The sequence below is a fragment of the Danio rerio genome, chromosome 16 (assembly GCF_052040795.2).
Source record: "Danio rerio strain M-AB ecotype USA chromosome 16, GRCz13ab, whole genome shotgun sequence".
Lineage (NCBI taxonomy): Eukaryota > Metazoa > Chordata > Actinopteri > Cypriniformes > Danionidae > Danio > Danio rerio.
This window is the reverse complement of record NC_141036.1, coordinates 38,927,351-38,949,414: the sequence shown is the minus strand read 5'-3', so window position 1 is coordinate 38,949,414 and position 22,064 is coordinate 38,927,351. Positions and strand designations below refer to the sequence as shown.

At 33.7% G+C, this 22,064-nt stretch overlaps 1 protein-coding gene across 3 annotated transcripts in view; it reads left to right on the top strand.

Moving 5' to 3' along the window:
• The window catches only part of hivep3b (HIVEP zinc finger 3b), a 106,265-nt gene that overhangs the window by 8,239 nt on the left and 75,962 nt on the right, over nt 1–22,064 (top strand). For all 3 annotated transcript variants that reach the window (XR_015511675.1, XR_015511673.1, XM_087287386.1), the window contains exon 2: nt 17,500–17,625. The gene's annotated coding sequence lies outside the window, so the exon portion shown is untranslated. The remainder of the gene's footprint in view (nt 1–17,499; nt 17,626–22,064) is intronic.

Here is a 22,064-nt window from a genome sequence, read left to right as displayed (position 1 = left end):
AAGTTATTGCTTCCTTTCTATCATCTCGAACCAGTCTGACCATTCTCCTCTGACCTTTGGCATCAACAAGGCATTTGCACTCACGGAACTGCCACTCACTGGATATTTTCTCTTCTTCTGACCAAAATCCTAGTAGATCAGCAGTTTCCGAAATACTCAGACCAGCCTGTCTGGCACCAACTACTATGCCATGTTCAAAGTCACTTAAACCACCTTTCTTCCCCATTCTAATGCTCTTTTTGAACTGCAGCAGATCGTCTAGACCATCTCTACATGATTTAATGCATTGAGTTGCTGCTGTGATTGGCTGATTAGAAATTTGTGTTATCAGTTGGACAGGTGTACCTAATAAAGTGGCCGGCGAGTAAATGTCGTATATATTGAGAGTATTGAAAGAACTTCTTTCTGTAAATAGAACATAAGTCCAAAGTTTGAGTTAATCTCTTTATAAATGTCTGGTCTTATTTTATCTATACATCAAGCAGTATGAAAATGTTAAAACGAAAAAACTGCCATTCTGAGAGAAAAACAAAAAACAAAAACATTCTTTCATTCATTCATTCATTTTCTTTTTGGCTTAGTTTCTTCATTAATCTGGGGTTGCCACAGTGGAATGAACCACCAACTTATCCAGCATGTTTTACACAGCAGATGCCCTTTCAGCCGCAACTTATCACTGCCCTTCCACTCGCAACAGTCATTCACACTCATACACTACGGACAATTTAGCTTACCCAATTCACCTGTACCACATGTCTTTGGACTGTGGGGGAAACCGGAGCACCCGGAGAAAACCCACAACCTTCTTGCTGTAAGGCGATCGTGCTACCCACTGCGCCACCGTTGTCTTATTATACACTAAAACTTAAGACTATTCTGACAACCAGTTATAGATTAAAACCTTGAAGAAATTACGACCGTAAAAAAAAAGTATCAAAAAGAATTCCAAATAATTGGAAAACAGACCAGAAAAAAAAGATCTTAATGGGTAAATGCATACTGTATATACACGAATGCATAATAAATAAATAAATAAATAAAATGATATACAAATAGATAAATCGACTAAAACAGAATTTTGAAAAAAAAAGTAATTAAAAAAGAACTCATGGGGACCTTTGCAGAAGATAGTAGAAGTTTTACTTTTATCTGTATTTTTTATTTTATTAAAAAAATTTTGTGTTCAGATACAGGAGAAATTAATTTGGATGTTTCTTTAAGATTTAGTTTAAAGTTGATAGAATTGTTGGGATTGAGGTTATTTGTCATATCACTCATGTTAATTTACATACCACTGGGTAGTTTGCAGCATTTTATGTTTTGTTTAGAATTGTGCCAAACATCTGAAGTGTAGAAAAGTGTCCCTTTAAGGCACTGTATCGGCAGCGCAGTAGAAAAACCAGAATCGTCTTCCTGTCAGGCATGTTATTGCAGAAAGATAAAAACTTCGCTCTTATCTTAAACAACCCAAACTGATTAAATGCCTAGCCATCACGTCAAACTGTTCCCTATTGAGGGCCCTCCAATAGCATACGGCAACCTGCGAAGAGAGCCAAAATGAATGGGAATGTCTGAAAAGGGCAGCAGGTGCTATAATTCCACAGTGAATGAACCTGATGTCCCTCGTCGGCCATCAGTCAGGGACTCGCTAAGTGTTTGCCATGCCACAGGGAAAAAAAATGACACCCGAACGCTCACTTCCCACTCTGTGATTTACTGCTTGATGAGTAGCAAAGCTCTGGGAGATCCACTGATCACCGTCTGGCTGCTCGTTTTTCCTCCCACCTTTCACATCCACCAGTTCTGAGAATTTTTGCTCTTGTTTTCAGGAGCAAGAAATGGTAAGCCTCTGTCTTTGGCTTTCAGAAGAATGTATTGCCTTTGGTGTAGTAATGTAACAGCAAGTGAACAGGAGGCGATTGTCACCATCATCTCTAGTCTGGCACCTCCCTCATGTTGGCATCCTGTTTATGAAAGCATTCCTGCTGCCATTGCTGGAGAAGCACATGTACGGTTGGGACCAAAAGTCTGTGAAGTTAAACTCATTTTAAATGTTAATTTACTTATTTTTTGTTGTTCTTTAAAAGTTTAAAGATGCCAATTCCACACAATTCCACACAGCAACTGCACACTTTGCTGTGAACAAGCACTGTGCCAGCAGCTGTAATGGGTTAATGATTAATTCCTCTACATTCCAGCTTGGGTGCCGTCACATACTTCTACCCACATTTCAGCCGCACTCTCTACATTATACTTTCCAAAGTCAACGGCTTGTGCCACAATACAATCAGATCTTGTGTTGAGTGTGTGATTTTTACATTGTTAAATTCATCATATCAGTTTTCACATTGAATTTTCACTTCATTTATTGCTTTTGCTTTTGGTGATCTTCCATTTACTATATTTTCTGTACACATTCTTCATTACCCTGCTAAATTTTGTCTGTGTATCCCAGTCCAATTTAAAAGCATACTTTTTTGTACAACTTTCTTTGCTCTGTAATGTTGATGTTTGAGCATGAAAATAATGGCTAAGTTTCAAAGCATGAAGTACTCTCCAAAGTGAGTTGTTCCCTTTGTAGTTTCTGAACTCCCTCAAATGCCTCTATTGTTATCTTATTTTTTCCCGGAATGTTTGTCACAGACAGTATTCCAAATTTAAATAATTCCCATACATAGGATCAAGGGGCAGATTATTCACTTCATCACTGTTTTACCGATCAAATATAACTGATACACATGCATTTTTGTCTGGAATGTTTAGTTTCATAGACACGGCCTACATTTATTAAACTTGTTTTTTAGTCTGTTTGTGTGATTCAGACATATTTTGTGTGTATTTAACAACTGAACTAACAGAAAACCTGTGCAATGTTCCATCAGACAGCTGGCTTTCTGTTTATGATTGTATACTCAAAAAAAGATTATTAGCAGTTTAAAATGATTCAGCATTAAAAAAAACAATCTAAACTTGTGGCAAAACATGATAATAATCTAGCCCACAAATGTTAATCTTGGTCATAAGTGCCAGCTATATGCCACATTTGGCCTGAATGTTCCTGCTCTTTGGGTTTTATGTGAACTCTGATTCATACAGTTTTACAGGGTGGGCCATTTAATTGGATACACCTTAATAAACTGAGAATGGTGGGTGAAATTAACGTCCTGTTTGTGACACATTAGTATATGTGAGGGGGCAAACTTTTCAAGATGGGTGGTAAACCAACTTTTGTTTTTTCAATAGGAAAAGGGTCATTTGACACATCAAACTTATTGTGAATTTCCCAAGAAAAAACGTGGTGTGCTTTTAACGTAACTTTGTTATTTCATGAGTTATTTACAAGTTTTTGCCCACTTATAAAATGTGTGCAATGTGCTGCCCATTGTGTTGGACTGTCAATGCAACCCTCTTCTCCCACTCTTCACACTCTGATAGCAACACCGCAGGAGAATTGCCAGCACAGGCTTTTAGTATCCGTAGTTTTAGGTGCTGCACATCTTGTAGATCATTGACAATGGAAAATGAGTCTTTCAGACAAAATTCTGCCTAAATTTCACAACCGTGACTGCTTATTTTATCTTTAGCATTAGTAACTTAGACTATCCCTAACTTGAGCACAATCTTATAGCCAGCATGAAATAATTTTTTACACTTCTTATTTGTTTATTTATACTGTATAGTATTGCTTGTTATTAATGATGTATCTGTGCACCTCATTGTTTTGTAACAATTTGTTTGCCCCCAGAACCTTTAAACAAATATCATAACCTTCTTAAAGGTAGTAATTTTAAAAATCCCCTCACTATACCAGATGAATTTGCAGAATTCTTAGCAGATTTCAACAGATACCTCTATAAAATCTTAGATACCTGCTCAGATGAACTTAAATTGGCGTCATTTCTAAAAAAATATAAAACTGACTCAATTAAGTCAATGGCAAAAGACCTGGATAAACACATTGATGACTGTAAAATAATTGAGACAATCTCTGATTTGAAGAATAATAAAAAGCCGGGTCCTGATGGTTATATAAATGAATTTTGTAAAGTTTTAAATACAATAACCTTCTTAATCTTCCTCCTCAAAATGACTTTTATTCACTTCTGATCACAAGTAATGTCTTAAGGGCGGAGCTACTGTACCATAGCATCCTATTTCTGCTCTGCTTTCATTCAATCATCAATCTTCTTTCATTATGATAGCAACACATATGTTCCATATATCTATTCAGTCCCCAAAGGAGGAAATTATGCTAATTTCAGAAATGTTTCAAGTGGATGTATGTAACAATAGAAGAAATAAGAACAATTTTACTTTCATTTCATGGAGGCTTTAATAACTCACAAGACTAATATGTTAATATGCAGTTCTGACAATTGAAGTCAAACATTAATAAGCAAATTAATTCAGTATATGTGGCAATGGATATGAACAATTTTAAATTTACACAACTTAGAAATAAAAAAATAAAAAAATATCAGAGATCATTGCTTCCTTCATTGAACCACTCATCTCATGATTATAAATACCAGTAGCACTTTCTAATTATATCATATAGAGTTTCTTGCTGTGCAAAATTTGGGTCGGGTGTTTGTGTTTGCACTGTGCATTTGTGTTGTACATCACCTGGCCAGATCCCAAGGAACGGTTGGCTACCGCTGCTGATGAGGATTGCATTTCTCTGTCTGGTACTGGCAAGGATGGCCAACTCCCATAACACAGATAACTATGGGGAAGGCCAATGCTAATGACAGCCTGAACAATAACACATCATTGCTTCCGTTATTTTGTGTTGCATGTTTAATAAAACAGCCAGCCTCAGATCAGGAATTATAGCGTGGAGTTAATGAAGTAGGGGCAATAATTCCTCACTCTCCCCTCCGGCCCTTGTTCTTTTTTTATTACTGATGTGTTTTTTATTGGTGTTCTTGTAAAGCTTTTGTATTTTTGTCCTGCTCTGTTTTAAGACATCAAATTACTCCCACTGTCTATTTATTTTATCAGAACAATACTTGTATTGACAAATAGCAGAATCCTCACAGTTTCTGTTGTATTGTGTTGAACAACTAATCTGTAACAGGCTACAAGTTATATGGATGAACTTAGGGCTGTATAACATAACAGCATATATTGTACACCTGACAAAAGTCTTGTTGCTTATCCAAGTTTTAGAAACAACAAATAATAACTTCACTTCTAGTTAATCATTTGGTATCAGAAGTGGTTAAAATGAAAGGCATAGGCCTCTAGATTACACTTATTTTACCAAAATAGAATATTATTAAGTCTTGATTTTAAATTATTTAATTAGGATTTGTTTAGACAACATTCTTGTCACTTAACAGAAATAATGTACAGTATAAAATATAAAGTCATGGTGCAACGAAAAAAGAACTAATATTGTGCATGACTCCCATGAGCTCGGACGATTGCATCCATACATCTCTGCAATCACTTAAATAACTTGTTAATAAAGTCATCTGGAAAGGCAAAGAAAGCGTTCTTGCATGACTCCCAGAGTTCATCACGATTCTTTGGATTCATCTTCAGTGCCTCCTGCTTCATCTTACCCTGGACATGCTCAATAATGTTCATATCTGGTGGCTGGGCTGGCCAATCCTGGAGCATCTTGACCTTCTTTGCTTTCAAGAACTTCGATGTGGAGGATTTTTCTTTCACCAAACTTGACTGATTTCTGTGAGGTTCATGCTGGTTCCAATGGGTGTTTGCAGTATTTGTGATAATTGGGATGCAGTTCAACAGATAATTCCTTGGAAAAAATCTACTTTCTGCCACTTTTCCAAATATTCAACAAGAAGTCAAGTTATTATTTGTTGGTTTTACAACTGGGATTGATTACTTTTTTAAGTTATTGTAGAAATGGAGTGATTGTAACAACTTGCCTGATGCAAGTGTCGGTTAAAGTGAGGGATGAAAGAGTGTGTTTTCTACAGGTGGTTTGTGTAGTCCTGTGTGAGTCACACTCAAATTACATAATATTTTGAGGTTACAGTGTGGTATGGTGGTGGGAAAGAGGAAGAGGTGGGTTTTAGTTGTCATTTGAATGATACTTGTGATTGAGCATCTGTGCTGGAATGGGAAGATCAAGCCACCAACAAGGAACATTCAATGAAAAGGTTTTGGTGGTTGAAAACATGTTTACTTTAAAAGTTATACTGTGTCTAGGACCGTATTTAATCCAATATAGCTGTTTTGTACTGATGCACTTTAGTGTCTGTTTTTGCCTGACTTTGTTTACTGTTGTATACGAGTATCCAAAAGTAACATTTCAGTTGTTTAGATTAGCTGCAGCTGTGAGATTTACTAGAGTTTAAAGACATTTGTCTGATGGTCTTCAGTTCGATGTTTGCGGTTTACTTGCATAACTATTGATCGGTCTGAAATGGATCGTATTGAATGGGAAGAGGCTCTTTCAGGTCTACACTGTTGCACTCTGATATTTTAAACTGTCTTATCTTGTTGCTCTTAGGGTCAAACATATACAGTTTCCCAGAATCAGAGCACTGACAACCAGGAACAGCTATTCAGCGTCTTACAGAAATAAGAATCTCCACCCTGAAGAAAGCAGAGCCAAAATCTCTACTCTCGGTCTCAGACTTCTCGCCCTTTTTTTATCCTCCTTGAAAACATGTGTATCTGCATGTGTCTTCACGCTTGGCCTGGCCCAACTTCTTCCTTGAATATTGGAGATGGAGAGAGAGTGGGTTTGTGTGTGTGTGTGTGTGTGAGAGTGCGAGATGCTTGAACACGGCTGAGCTCAGCAGTCAGAGACAGAAACTCACTGTCTGTTTCACTCACTCACACATTCTTCCTCCCTTCATCCCTTGCAGTCTTACTGGGGATGCAGTGTACTACGCATTTTCGAAATCAACAAAATATTGCAATTACATGCACAGTAACTGTATAATAGAGCTATAGTGCATTATTGAGTCTTCAAGCTAAATTCTCGTCATTATGCATTATCGAATATATAAAGGATCAAGTCAGAAAACAAGCTTAAATCGTTTTGAGATGCATGAAATATCTATCTATCTATCTATCTATCTATCTATCTATCTATCTATCTATCTATCTATCTATCTATCTATCTATCTATCTATCTATCTATCTATCTATCTATCTATCTCTCTATATATACATGAATCTGTTAGGAGATACTTGCAACTCTTGGTTAAATGATAGCTATTGTTTTTGCTGTTTTATCAGTTTGGAGAGAACACTTAAAGAGCCCCTATTATGGGTTTTTGAAAATTACCTTCCATGCAGTGTGTAACAGCACTAAGTGAATGAAAACATCCAGCTGAGGTTTAAATTTGAAAGTGCACCGTGTTTATTACTATTGATTATTTAACGAAATAGTCGACTCAGAGTCGAATCAATAAACCGTGTTGGGTTCGGATTATTTGTAACGTAATGTAATGTACTGTGTATTTTTATAGTGCATTTATTGTGTATGGCCATACACCCAAAGTGCTTCAGAATCATGAGGGGGGTTTCTCCACACCACCACCAGTGTACAGCATCCACTTGGATGATGTGACGGCAGCCACAGGACAACAGTGCCAGTGCGCTCACCATACACTAGCTAATGTGGAGTGGAGAGATAGTGATACAGCCAATTTGGCAGATGGGAATGATTGGGAGGTCATGATGGGTAAGGGCTAATAGAGGGACATGTTACACTTCTACTTTTCATGAGAAGTGCCATGGGATTTTTGATGACCACAGAGAGTCAGGAGCTCAGTTTAACGTCTCATTCAAAAGACGGCACCCACTGACAGTATAGTGTCCCCTTCAATGTACTGGGGCATAAATACCCACACAGACCACAGGTTTAGTGCCACCTGCTGGCCTTACTAACACCACTTCCAACAGCAACCTAGCTTACCCATGTGGTCTCCCATCCAAGTGCTGACCAGGCTCAGCTCTGTTTAGCTTCAGTGAGTAACCGGTCTTGGGCTGCAGGGTGATATGGCTGTGTCAATTTGCTTGAACGTGTCGACGTTGATATGGTACATCGCCAAATATGTAGTACCGGATCCGGTAAAACATGAATGCTCCTTTCCGTTCAGACACTAGCAGAGCACAGGGGATCACGGGACTAATCATGACATGAAGATTACAATCACTGACGAATGGAGATTCGGCTGTTTGAAAAAAAGGGTTAAAGTTAATTTTCACAACAACACCACAGTATAGCCAACCGTGTGCTGTGTTTGTTGTGTTTGCTGTGTTCCTGTCATTTTTACTGTGTTCCTGTCATTTTTCTGCTTTTTGATGTAATAACTTACGCTGCAATGCAGGATTCGTCAGCCCTTTGCTATTGAAGGAGCAGCAGACTATTATGTATATGGAACTTTATCAGACTTTGACAGGGACTTTGTCTGTAACTGTTACAGTTAATATGGACCAGTTTCTTCTTCCTCTGAATCATAACATGTAAGTGTAATTAAAATTGTTGCCTCCTTTTGTGTAGTTTGCAAAATGTGTGTTTAATTGTGTGTTGTAATTGATAATCACTTATCTATTTTAGATCAGCGCTTGAACTGTATCTCTCAGGTTAAGGGCTCTGTTTTGATGATACATGCGCAAAGTGCAAAGCGCAGGGCGCAAAAGCAATTAAGGCGTGTCGAAATCCACTTTTGCTTTTTTAAGGACAGAAAAATCCGCTTTGCGCTGAGTGTATGATAGGGCCCTAAATCTGTATTGGGCTGTTCACATATTACATTCAAAACCACGTTGAAAATCAACGTGTGCTTCTTCCTTTATCGATTTAAATGCATTTCTGAACTTGCGATCCTCTGCCGTTTGTCTTTGCTATGACCACCATCAGCTGTTCGTCACATGCGTGGCAGGGTCAATTTTCTAAATAGTTCAACTTTTGCCTTTGTGGATTAACACTAAATGTGTGTCGTTGTTTTTATTGGGGTTAGGTTTAGGAGTAGAGTAAAATGTTGATGTTTAACTGCATTGCTTTATTGCAGTCCTGTATTGGGCTTTCACATACTCTTTGCTACTTCAGTGCCGTGGTGGGCATTTCTCTCTGTCTCGTGCTGAACCCAGTCGATCAATCACAACAGTCTGGGTCATCGGACTAATCAAAGCAGATTAGCCTCACGCAAAGGAGAGGTTTGGGAACAACTGAATCGTTGAGTTAATCATATGGGAGTCATTGGGAAAACTATGTTTTTTGACCTTGCATGCATATCGGCCTGTTGTTGGAGACCCCCAAAACCAAAATATGACCTTTTATAATACAAAATAGGGGCTGTTAAACAACCCCTATTTTAACATAAATCTAGTATGCTTTGAATAGCTAAAAGTTTAACCGTTTGCATGTTGTATAATTTGGGCCTTAGTCCAACGTTGCAAAAACCAACAGTCCAAAACAGCAGTCCAATTAAAGAGGATATAATAGCACTGGACACGTTCTTGCTTTAAAATACAGATGCTGATTGGAACAGAGCACATAGTCTTTACATTCTTTTGGGATTATTTTTAACTTAAGATGTCATCTTGACACATTGCTAAACACTCAGAAGAAAAAAATCAATTATGACACAATGGCCAAGGACTTCTGTCTGAATGTCTGTGGGCTGCTGTGTTGCTTTTAAGGAGAATTGATGTTCAGTAGTTATGCAGCTATTCGTAGAAAGAGATTGTATTCAATACAAGTTATTTACCAGATGCTTATTTATGCACTTAAAAATATGTCTAACTTAGTTGACAAGTCTCCTATAAAGACCTATTGTTAGTTCTTACAATTATCCACTTCTACATTCCTATATCCTTAATTGCAAACAAATTTAGCTTTTTCACTCATTCGTAATCATGAAATGTGTTGATTTTGTGAAAGAATTATTGTTTGTTTTTTTAACCACATTGGAATATAAACTGGAGAAACGATGTGAATGGATTTTTAAAATGCAATGCTGTTCTATCTTGAATTAATTCTGAGTGAACAAACCAAACTCTGCTTGCCTCAAATTCCTTACAAACCCCACTTGAATGTAAAAAAAATCATTAATAAAGTTTAGTGTTCATAGTGTGCTTTGTTTACGTAAAGCTTGTGACAAAAATAAATTGCCAAAAAATTCTACCTAGTTGACTTGTCTCCTATAATGACCCCTCCTTAGTTCTTACAAGTATCCATTTCAACATACTTGTGTCCTACATAACTTGTATGAAAATATGTAAAAAAAAAAAAAAACATACTAAAAATTGTTTTTGCATGCTTTCTCACGTGCTCGTAACCATTATAATCAATTGTTAAGTCATAACATATGGGATACTGTTTCTGGGTCCAAGACGCTACTCACTTGAATTAGTTTATGACCAATTTTTTCCATAATCACACGTTAAAGTGAATTTCTTATAAAAAATTGTGGTTTACACAACAGTCTCTGGGACTTGCTGCATCACAGACACCAATATTTTAACAATTTAAAAAAAAAAAAAAGATCACATTCTGGCCATCTGATATTAGGCATGGAGAGATCTTATATTAGGCATGGAGAGATATATTGGGATCATGATTTTTGAAAGTATTACATCACTTTGTAAACGTTTATTATTAGGATTTTGTTTAGCCTCTCTGTACAGTTTGATAGAGCGCTTGGACCCGGAAACTGCTTTGCATGAAGTTAGACTTAACAAGCGGATGTACTGTAGATTTGTTTATTCAAGAGTCACACTGAGCACTTTTTTCTTTTTTTTATCACATGGGAATCTAAGGGCCCAATCATACACACGCGATAAGGCGCCATTTGTTGCTATTTTCAGACCAGCACGACACTAATTTTCATGTTTTGCGCCACGTTGTTTAAATGGCAAATCCATTTGCTTTACTTTGTGGACTCATGGGTGTGCTGGTCTAAAAAGCAGGTGTGTTGAGGCGCATTGTTGGCACGTTGCTATTTAGATTTTTTTTTTTTTATGACAATTTGTATTTGTATAATGTTATTATTAATAATAGTATTATTTATTTTATGCGTATTAATATTTGATTTAAGATTGTTTCGTTTGTTCAGTTTTGGAGAAAAATGCATCACCATATGGAGCATTAGAATAGGAAGTGTGTTTGAACATGACATGTTTTTTCATTATTATTGTTCATTTATTTGTTTGCTGGAAATTAGAACTGAATTTAGAAATAGTTTTGAAACAAATCTTTGCTCTTAACAAACTAAATTAAATATGTAGGCTAATGGATGTCTTGAGTTTCCACCATTTCCTCATCCACAAAAGTATAGGAGTAAAGTAAAGACAAAGTAAACAGGTCGAATGGAGAACTCTTGTTGGTTATCCTCGCGCTGCAGATGGTCTGTTTAGTTGTTTAAAAGTATTCAGTTTTTCCACTTACTGCCATGTAGATAGCAAATGAGCCATGTCACAACACAGCTGACTCTTATAAGGCAATGGGAGATGAGAATCTGATTGATTTAATGCACTTCATGCTCAAAACACACCCATAACTCATTAAAAGAATAAGCACAACCCTGTTAGACCATGTACCAGGGTGCAAACCGTATTTTTCTGTCTTTAAAATGGCCAAAGTGGATTCGTAAATGCCCTGAATGTTTTTGCGCCATGCGCTTAGACTTTGTGTCTGATCGTTAAAATATATAAGAAAAACAATTGATAAAAGTAGATTCTAAATCAGAAAAATTCAGCTTATAACTAATCAAACCTTCAAACACTGAACATTTTAGCTCAGAAGTCTTTGAAATTCTTGGAAATGGACCTTTAAAATTATTCAATACGCTACATTCATTTTGGTGGCTAAAAACATAATCAAATGAGCTAAAAACAGCTAATAAACAAGCACAGAGAAGGTCGGGGAATATGCAGAACTTGATTGAGGCATAATGTGCTTCAGTTCCAAATGGATTGGGTGCGGGCCTGGCGATGGGCCGTACAACTGGAGCTGCTTCTTTTCTCTTTGCTCAGATGGAGGGAGGGGTTTAGGGGGGCTTTGGATGGTAAATCCCCAGGCACAGAGGGGATCAACAGCACCAGGCTGAGCTCCAGCAAAGCATCTCTGGCATCAGCTCTGTCATTAGCATGGGCCGCTTCAATTCCCTAAATCTCTGACGGGCCTCTCAGCGTGATCTAGTTGTGATATCCAACACCTGTGATTCCGAGTTCTGCCTGTTCTTTAAGCCTCAAGGGGGCTTGAGTTTTGATGCGTGCACAAGCAAGAGGCTGAGGAGGACAATGTTTAGGACTGAATAGCAGAGAACAAGTTTTCAGAGTACATCATGTTTTTGCATTATTTGTTCGTTGTATATACTGCAAAGATTGCTGGAGTCTTATAATTCTCAAATGTGGGCTTCTTTTTATTATAAGTTAAGCTAAATTAAATAGCTGTTTGTAGATTTTTAAGATTGTTTAAAAATATTTAGTTGCTTGTTGAGAAAATATGGCAATTATAAAATTGTTAGAAAAAATTGATTCTGAGACTTTCAAAATGCTCTTCTCTCTTGATTTTATTTTTTATTTTTTATTTTTTGAGTTTTAGGCATCCATACTCTTCTTGCATCCAGTTCCTTACATATACCACGTGAACCTAAAATATTCATTCTTAATAGTAGGTTTACGTGAATTACAAGAATGTTTATGGTGACCTGTGTATCTTGTAATCTTGACATAAAATCACACTTACAAAACTTGCCAAATGCGCAAGCAATCTCCATCATGAGCGTTTGAGTTTATGGTTAAAAACTAGTCAAGAGCTGTTAAAACTAATTTTTGACTTGATTTCTTAAACTTCTAATTAAATAAGTAATTAATTACTAATTACCTGCATTTGTGGTTCAATAAAGGCAAGGAAGGCAGTGTTAAGTATTCCTACTATTAGATTTTTTTATTAATGGTTTGAATTTGTAATTGTTTATAAATTTTTAATATTTATTAGATTTTTTTTTGTTCCCTGGGTTGTGTCCAAAATACTTATAATTGTTTTAATTTCTTTGACTTTGTTTTAATTTCTTTGACATAAATAAATATATATATATATATATATATATATATATATATATATATATATATATATATATATATATATATATATATATATATGTCAAAGAAATTAAAACAAAGTCAAAAAAATTAAAACAATTATAAGTATTTTGGACACAACCCAGGGAATATATATATATATATATATATATATATATATATATATATATATATATATATATATATATATATATATATATATATATATATATATATATATATATATATATATATATATATATATATATATACATATATATATATATATATATATATATATATATATATATATACATATACATATATATATATACATATATATATATATATATATATATATATATATATATATATATATATATATATATATATATACGTATATATATATATATATACATATATATATACGTATATATATATATACATATATATATACATATATATATACATATATATATATATATATATATATATACATATATATACATATATATATACATATATATATATATATATATATATATATATATATATATATATATATATATATATATATATACATATATATATATACATATATATATATATATATATATATATATATACATATATATATATATATATATATACATATATATATATACATATATATATATATACATATATATATATATATATATATATATATATATATATATATATATGTATATATATATATGTATATATATATGTATATATATATATATATATACACATACATATATATATATATATATATATATATATATATATATATATATATATATATATATACATATATATATATACATATATATATATATATATATATATATATACATATATATATATATATATATATATATATATATATATATATATGTATATATATATGTATATATATATATATATATATATACACATACATATATATATATATATATATATATATATATATACATATATATATATACATATATATATATATATATATATATACATATATATATATATATATATATATATATATATATATATATATACATATATATATATATATACATATATATATACATACATATATATACATATATATATATATATACATATATATATATATACATATATATATATATATATATATATATACATATATATATATATATATACACATACATATATATATATATATATATATATATATATATATATACATATATATATATATATATATATATATATATATATATACATATATATATATATACATATATATATACATATATATATATATATATATATATACATATATATATACATATATATGTATATATATACACATATATATATATATATATATATATATATACATACATATATTATGAATAATAAAGTTAGCAAAGGTTCATGTGAATTACAAGAAGGTTTATGGTGAGCTGTGTATACAATAATTTTGACATCAAATTCCACTTACAAAACTTGCCGAATGCACAAGCAAACTCTCTCATGGGCATTTGTGTTTACGGTTAAAAACTAGCCAAAAACTGTTAAATACTAACATCTGAACATCTAACATTTCTTGAAACATTTTTCTAACTAAATTAGTAACTAATTACTAATTAACTGAATTAGTAGTTTAATAAAGACAAGGAAGAATGTTTTAATTAATGGTTTGAATTCGTATTTGTTTACATATTTGTATTATTTATTTGATTTTATTGGTTGATCTTAAGGGAGTTGTCAGCACTGTCTCAGGGCCTTCTTTGCATGCTTGTATCAGATGTCAGTCAGCGCTGGTCCTGGTGTGTCTGAATCCATGTTAAGGGTTACATAACCCACGTCCTGCGAAGTCACTCGCCGTGCATCTGTCTGCCCAGCTGCCAGCAGTCAGAAAGCTGCCAAACATCCTCAGCGTCCAACAGAAGCTGACTGTCGCACAGAAGCCGACTTTACACCTTCATTTGACAATCCTGTCTGTCACAACAGCGTGCCTTATTTTAATGTATGAACAGCCCAGGAACACTTATGTGTCGTGTTAATGGATTTTTTCATTATTTAGTCATTATGTACTCAGCCACATGCTGCTCCAAACCAGTGTGACTTGTTTTCTTCTGTGGAACAGGAAAGATGTTTCAGGGTTTATTTTTTTTAGCTCATTGAGCTTTTTCCGTAAAATCCACCGATAAAAATCCAATCATAAAGTTGGTCTATATTTGTATGCTGTATAGTAAACTCTATTCTGAAGTCAAATAGTAGCTTTGCATGAGATAATTGGTGGTTTTCTTCTTATTCCCTATAGTGAATTAATTGGAGAAGAATTCATTTGTAAAGAACTAATTCTTTTGAGACCGATCTGGCCAGTGATGCCTCATTCACACTAGCAGCGACTTTAGAGCTGCCTGTCGCTCTGGGTCGCGACCTGCTGCAAACACAGGTCTGTGTAGTAAAGCTGTAACAGAATTCGGCCTAAGCCTGACAAAAAAAACTTTTTGATTGACAGCCTTTTAAAAGCCCAAACCCATTTACAGTCAGACAGTATTCAAATGTGCACATGCACACAGCTCTTTTGCCTCTTTTTAAAGAATGAGTTGTTTACACACAGCAAAATCCTCTGAGTAAAACTGACTCGGTTTAGAGAGTATTTGGTCCCTCTTTAAATAAGGGCAAACAGGTTGGTAATAAGTAAAGCTGCTGTTTGTAGAGTCGCTTTTTCGATTTGATCCTCTGCTGAGATTTTGAGAGATTCAATGTATTATATATCCGCTGATTTTATCTAAGGCTGTGAGTGAAGTGAGTTGGAGTTTTGTGTTTCTCTTCTGTGTTTCTGCCTATAAACTGCAGGTATTCTTCATCAGGGCTCAATCATCACCTTACTAATCCTTTCATTGTCTCATTCACTTGAGTAACTTTAACTCCGTTTAGAGAGGAACCAAATACTAAATCTGTCTAAATTTTTTCTCAGGACTTTGCTGTGTACATGTTTTTACTGTTTTGATGTAGGCCACTTAGAAGTTGGAACAAAGAAATAAAACAAGTCCTCTGTAACATTGTAACATTTCAGCACTCTAAATAGGCCTAGGTACATACACCAAGCCTTTAAATTTACCAACACACCAATAAAAATAAGTCTTTCCTAACCATTTAAATTAATATAAAATCTAAATTATGACAGGTATTTGAATAATAAAAGAATAATGCCAACATTAGCCTATATACTCTGTTTACTTTATGCATTTATGATTTACTTAATTATGATTTGAAGATAAGGCTACGTGTTTTTATGGAGGAACATTATTGAATCCAGTGTAGATGGCTTAAGCACGGTCCATTTCAACAACATCCATTTCAATTTCCATGACAGTGGTATCAGTGTAGCGAGTGACCTCGTCATATTTCCTGTCAGCTTGTTGTACATTTTCCCACTCAGCAAAATTCGCTCTTTTTGACTTCTCCATCATCATTTGTTTGTTTTGGTCTTTGTCTTGTGATCAAAATACTTATAATTGTTTTAATTTCTTTGTCTTTTATTAATAGTTTCAGTATATTTTAGTATAGTTTCATTTTAAAAAAAAGAATCTATTTTAGTTTAGATTAGTTTTTTATTTTTCTGTAAATTCTCACATTCTCATATATATATAATTGGAGCAATTCCAAAATGTCAACCATGCCATGAAAAATTATACATATTTTGACCAGGTTTTTTTTTTTTTTAAATAGCTCTTATGTAAAAATGTTGTGTTTGTATTCATGATTAATTCATATAGTACCATGTCCACACATGTAGCAGAATGACAATAAAACTTGTCTTGAAAAAACTGAGCTTCAACCAAAATAGTGAAACCGTTTCTACATTTTTGGTGTAAGCAAGCATTTACAGTAATTAAAAAATACCTAAAAATGTCTGTTAATGTTTTCAAAGTATTATATTTGATTTAGCAAAGTCACACAAGTGCTAATTTTACATCTGTCACATCCATAACAAAGCTTTTTCCGCATAAATGCAAAAAAAATAAATAAATCAACAATTTAGTTCTATTAAGACCCAACCTTGGTCCTTTTAATTAGGATTGTTTCTTTTGGGTTGTGCAGTTTAATTCACAGAATTTCTCCAAAGTGTGTTGTTTACTGCAAACTTGCCAACATTTTTTTAGTCACATCCATAACGCATGTTTATTTTTCTCATTTAAAATCTAAAACTAAATTACAGATTGATATTTTTCTGATCCTTAGGGTTTTTTGTTCTGGAAAATATAAACAGATGTTTCAATATAATGTCAACATTTACTTTCTTTGTGAATTTATGATTTCAGTTTTTACTGCAAATGTCACTACCATAACACTTGAATTGCGCATGAGTATTTTCTGGTTTGTAAAAATTGTAGTGCAAAATTTTCACATCGATGTGCTTTTTTTAATCAATCTTTTGCATCATTTTTGCAGGTTGAAGACTCCAATTCCCGTTGTAATTGGATGAAAAAGAGTGACTTGTTACATTCATCAAATTCCACCCTTTGATACTCTACAAAATTAAGAATGACCAACGGGCTTGAAGCGACATAAGCCAAAGTAAGTGATGACTTTTGCTTGCAACCGCCTGGGAGTAAGGGCTGGGCCGATAAAAGATATTATATCAAATCTCGATAAAATTTATGTCAATACCAATGATAAGCTCTGGACTTTTTTGCTCTATATTTATCTACAGTAAAAGTCAATCAAACAGTAAAAATATGCAACAATGGGAATCTAAAAGTGTGTTGATATTAGAAATGAACTAAATTTTCTGCCGCCGAAAATTTATTGGCCGAAAATATGTTATGCCACTTAATGGACCAACAAATTTTTATGGCTTCAGTCATTGTTGGGGTAGTCTTTAAAATCTAGAAACATCTTATATCGAAATATATACAGTGTATATATATTGTTATCATTCAATATGGAAAATAATTATCGAGATTGCATTTCCATATCGGCCAGCCCTACCTGGGAGCAAACAATACATAATAAACAATTTTTTGGTTTGTGCTCAAGATCAATTTGTAAACCCATTTATATTCATATTGAACTTTATGTTTGCGTCCTCCATCACATCGCCTGGTTACAGGAACAACAGACCTGTGACTTGTATGACTTGTATTTGTCAGAGTATTTACACTAGTGTGCACTTGAGTGTGTTTAAAGATCAGGTATCAGTTTGTCTGTTATATTGGGTTTGCCATTGTGCCCCGTCCCTCTGTAAACACCGCTTAGAGAATGCGTCAGGTTAGACTGCAGTGTGAAACCATTGGGCTTCCTTAAGTGAGCGCTACAGTACCTGCCGCTTGACATAGTACAGTCTGTTCTCCACTGTACTGTCTAAGGTTTTGTGTATGTGTGTGTATGTGTGTGTGTGTATGTGTGTGTGAGAGAGAGAGAGAGAGAAAGAGAGGGAGAAAGAGAGAGCACATCTCATTCGTGCCAACTAACGCTTGCCAGGGAATAACCTTGGATGTACATGCTTGCCAAATGAAGCTAAACAAAAACAACAGATTTTTTTAACCAGCTAGTTGCCATACTCTCCTTTTTGTCTGTATAATCAAGGTGTGTGTGTGTGTGTGTATGTGTGTGTGCGCGCGTACATGCATGTGTGCGGACGTGCCATTAGCATGGTAAAATGGCCAGTGGAAGGTGAATTTGAAGTGATTACATAATTTAGTGTTCCTGGATGTGAAACTGCATTTTAAATGATTATAATGTTATTGATTATAATGTGTTATTGGACCCTAATTTTTCACTTTGCAAAATTGACAAAATTGTTTTTTTTAAAATTGCACACAAAGCATCAATAGCATTTTGTTCTTGTTTTATGGTTGTTTTATGGTTGTTGTTCAATTGTTCAATTTCTGTACCTGAGTACGGTTAGACTCCCCATAAAACCACTAAGCACAGTTTGTTTCACTTTTATTGTTGCCTTGTCATATTTATAAATGCTTGTCAATTTTATTTAGATGCAGATACACTGCTTAGAAACTCCTGTTTATTTTTCTAATTCAAAATATGCTTTTGGCCATTTACATATATTTGACTTTTAAAATGAACCCTTAGGACTATTATAATTTTTAAAAAGTCTGTTTAATTGTCTAAGCAGTCATTTTACTGTATATATGTTCATATATATCCATTTCAGATGTAAATATAAGAGAGAGATAGAAAACAGATGAATGATTAAAAAAAATACATATACAGTGCTCAGCGTAAATGAGTACAGCCCTTTTTAAAAATGAATATTTTTATCCATTGCTCAGTGAATATAGACAATGGTTTTTGGTGCATTTAAATGAAACTGTTTTATTTAACAGTTATATTCCTTAAAATAGACGTTGTTCACCTAACATTAGGCATAGAAAGATAACACATTAAAATTCATTGCAAAGAATAAAAATTACAAACTAGAAAATGTCATCAATTTTAAATTATTTTTAATATTTAATACTATTAAAATAATATTATATTAATAATAATAATATTGTATTAATAACTAAACACATAAAATAGATTTGCAATATAGTGTTTTATATAATCTTCACGATAAAGGCATCAGTAGAATGAATGTCCACTGGTCACATTTAAGACAAAATAAACAATTTAAAATGTTAATACGCATCCTAATGTTTCCGTTGATTAGGGTTCTAAAGGGGTGTGTTTGAACTCATTACCCGATTGGCCTATATCCACACTTTCTCGTTTCCACTTTTGTGCAATACCCCTCAGGTCACATTGTTAATACATTTAAATTAATTTTAGATGTAACTTTGTCTGTTTCCAGTTCTCCATTTTTTACTTTTTTAATAAAAGTGCCAAAAAGCTCATATAGTACAAAACACTTACATTTATTCTAAGAAAAAAATGAGACCCCAATAGTTTTTTCCCCCGCTCTGCATGAACCACTTTACCTGTAACACAGCATCTTAAATGCACAAGCTCATTTCCCCTGATTCACCTAGAGATTCAATAATGCCCTGCGCTGCATTACGCAACGCCCGTGTGGTATTTCAATGGACAGAAATATTCTGACAAACGAACGCCTACTCACGTCTCTGTTCTGCTTCTCTCACAGTTCATCTTTCTACAACAGCAGCTATTTTCAGCACTGTGGAATATCACATTGTATGGCATGAGCCAACGGAACGGATGTTAGCTTGTAAACTGCCCGCTATTACAGTCAAATTCAATGCTATTCCCTCAGGCCAATGAAAAAAAAGATACCCAATTTGATATCCAGGTCTAGTGCTGCATATTACAGCCAAGGAGTGATAATGATTTCTTAAATGCTCCTAGAGTTATTATCATAAATCTATTATCATAATCTAATTGAATAGCTTCATAACACTTTTTTTATTTTGGGGTGTGTATGCTAAGAGTTGAAGGAGTCCCTCTGGTGTGTGTTTTTATGCGTAATAAATATTAAGCTGGTAATCGTGGTTCAGACTTGTTGTTTAGACGTTAGTGTACAGGACAAATCTGAATAGTCTCCGTGCTGTGGCGCTGTAGGGCCCTCAGGAAATCCCTCAGACCCCTGGAGAGGCCTGTGTGCCCCCTCTTTTGCCCACCGATACGAAATAAGCTGCTGTAATTGGGAAAATAAACAGTAGATTAATGCTAGATCATGTGGCATATACTTGGTGTTTATAGTGAGCTGCTGTGTATGAAAAGGCCTGTTTGTAATCCTGTGCACGCTGTTTGTAAAGGTCGGGTTTTGTGAATGGTCAAACTCCATTAGTGAGTAAAATATGTCCTGGACATTCGGTAATTTTGTTCTGTAAATATTTGATCTGAATATTTCACTTCCTAGATTTCAGTAATATACATGTAGGTTAACGATGTCAGATATGTGAATGATTTTTTAAGTGTTTATTTTGGTCACTTCCTTGCTTGACAGAAAGGGTTAATGATGATAACTATTTAATGATGGAAATAAAATATTCCAGATTTTTATAAATAACATTACAGATCAATAACAAAACAATAAACAATAAAGGAATTAAAAAATAAAAATAAAGGAAAGGAAATATGATTGTTGCAAGTTTTTTTCCCCCAGTTGATTAATGCTTTAAAGAGCTATAAACTTTATTGTAGACTTTGAAAAAAACAATGATATTATCGAAAATAATACTATAGGGGGTTTCAGCCAGGATGGGTTTGGTTGGTTCAATAGACAACACACCGACAAAGTCCAGAATTTGGCCTCTATATGAGCTCATATGAGTGCAATTTTTGACATCATGCCATCATAAACTGTGAAAATAACTGAAAGAACAAGACTTTAGAAAAAAATCTTTTTTAACTATTCAAATTTACAAATTCTGACTGAGGAAATGAGCTGGCCAGTTTGTTATTTACCTACAGGCTACAGTTTTTAATATGTTTTTAGTTGGTTCGGGTTTATACGTTTTTACAGATTCCTAATTGTTTTTTGCATGATTTATAAATTTGTATTTTAAAAACAAGTATTTTTCATACTTCTTTATTTAACCTAATCCCATAACATTATTTTTTAAACGGTTAAACTGTAGTTTACAGTTTAAACACACAATTCTAAATAAACATGTTGTGGTAAAATAGGGGGGTAAGCACTTTGACAGAATTGTAAGAAATATTTTGCTGCAATATTTTTAATGCAGCAAAGATTGGTGCTTAAATGTCACTAAAATGCTGTACTGTATTTGAAGCTCATAATTTAATAGAAATTGAGGAAAATAACTGCAAAAAGCTTTACTTTGTGAGGAAAAAGAACCACTCCTTTCAGTAGTCTGGCTACGGTCCTTCACTTTAACAACTACATTTTTGGGAAACAACTTAACCCTTTGGGAAATATGAATGGAAAAAAGATTTTTGATTCAGCACTGCTGAAAAACTAGGTTGACACCAACGTACTCTTTGAGGTTTTGATCTTCAGGGAAGAAGTTTGATTAAAACTGCTGAAGTTTCATTGGGTTGAAGTTACTCTTCTACTAATATTTCCATTTTTT